This window comes from Rutidosis leptorrhynchoides, chromosome 7 (assembly GCF_046630445.1).
Source record: "Rutidosis leptorrhynchoides isolate AG116_Rl617_1_P2 chromosome 7, CSIRO_AGI_Rlap_v1, whole genome shotgun sequence".
NCBI lineage: Eukaryota > Viridiplantae > Streptophyta > Magnoliopsida > Asterales > Asteraceae > Rutidosis > Rutidosis leptorrhynchoides.
This window is the reverse complement of record NC_092339.1, coordinates 148,997,672-148,999,722: the sequence shown is the minus strand read 5'-3', so window position 1 is coordinate 148,999,722 and position 2,051 is coordinate 148,997,672.

Below are 2,051 nucleotides of genomic sequence, written 5' to 3'. Positions count from 1 at the left end.
GTCAGATTATCAGATTCGATTATACCAAATCTGATTCAATATACCGAGAGTGCTCAGATTCTGTAATCTTCAATCTCTGGATCAATCTAGTAATGTAATATCACTCCCTGGAAGCTCGGATACCAAATGATAGGTCAGATCATGTTGAGATTAGAAGAAAGGACAAGTTAGAATGAGATTCGGTAAGAGTGAAGGAGACTCGGTATGAAAGAGAATCAATAAGATTTACATTCCACAGCTTCTAGAACTCAATTACAATGCAATGGCTATCTAATTAGGACTACTTAGGTTCTTTATATAGCCCTCTTCTAAGGAACCAACATTTAAGCTTATTTCACATTAACACTATAAAACTCCGGGGTTCTAACAGAATACATAATTAAATGAATGCAATAAACTTAAACGAATCGTACATTAAAGCGATAAATAGAACTAAAAACTTGAATTAACTTGAACAAAACTTGAATCTAAAAGAAAAAATACAATTAAATTTAAACCCTAAGAGTTATGAAATTTGTAATAAATTTGAAACTTACCCTTTAAAACTGAACTCGAAATTGTACCTTGAAAACTGGAAAATTCGACCTCTATTTATAATATTTAAAAATCAAAACCATAGCTGGCGGCTGTCATAATTTATCCAATTTCGGACATTTTTCTTGATCAACAAGTTTCTTGAGGCACAAGTAATTCCATAATTAGCAACACAGTCATCGGCTTTAGTGATCATAGCCGGCGGCTTTCACCTTTTTGCATGCGACTCAAATTCTGTTTCCTTATATAAAATAACTTTGGCTTCAAGTATTCGAAATTAGTCTCCACAATCGGCAGCTATCAAAGATATATCAAGCGGTTCTTCTTAATTTTTTCTAGATCTTCAAGTCACTTTGTATTCTGGTTGATTCTGGGATATTCTGCAACTTTCATCCAAAGCCAGTGGCTTTACCTCCTCAGAGCCGGCGGTTGTGATTGTTATTATGCATTTTCCTATTTTTATCTCATTTTATCATATTTAGTAAATCAAAACATTAAAAATACCATTTTACAGAAATTAATGATATTTAGATAAGAAACTATGAAAAATGATAATTAAATATCAAAATAACGCCTTAAAATGATTATAAAATTATGTATATTTTAGGCGTTATCATTTATGAATCGAAAATCATTTATGTGTATGGAACATGAAAATCTTCATATTCTTGTGAACTTTCTAAAGGATGTGCAATATTGATCTCTATATCCTTGATTTCCTCAGAATTCCTACCTGATGATTCGCCTTTATCATTGAGAAGACGGAGAGTTTCTTTCCTTGTGGTCGGGATTCCTTTTACTATTTTCTGATGATAGTCAGAAATTTGTTACAGAAATTTTTCCTTTATTGCTTGATCGATAGTTGATTCCTTTATACCTTCTATTTATTCGTGTAAATCTTTAAGGTTTGAAGAATTTGGCGGTCTTCCTAACATTACTGGAAGAAGGAATTCAACAGCCTGAGTATGTCTTTCATTTATCTTTTCAATAACTAGGGCTAGAATCTCATAATCTCTAGTTCTACCACTTTCCACTTCCAGTTGCATTATATCCTCTAATATATTATCTTTTCGATATCCTCTTCCTCTTCGTTCTCTTCCTCATTTTCTTTCTCAACCTCCGCTTCCTTCATATCCGGTGTCCATTCCTCATTTTTTGGCTCAGGTTGGACCTCAAATTCAAAGTCTGACACAAGTATTAGTCTATTTGTTTTTGTGTCATTTTCTTGAGTAATCAGCCATGATAAATAACATAAATTTCTGCATGTTCTAGATTTTGGTTCCTAGGGCGGTCAATTATAAAGGTACTACTAGATTTGTGAGACCTAAGTACTATGGTTTGACTGTAGACATCGACGACTACTATAGCGGTGTTCATAAATGGTCTTCCTAAAACTATGGGAGTATCTATATCCTCATGCATATCCATAACTACAAAGTTGGAAGGGTACAAGAATCTATCTACCTTTACCAAACGTTTTCTACTATACCTTTCGGATACCTAACTGTTTGATCGGA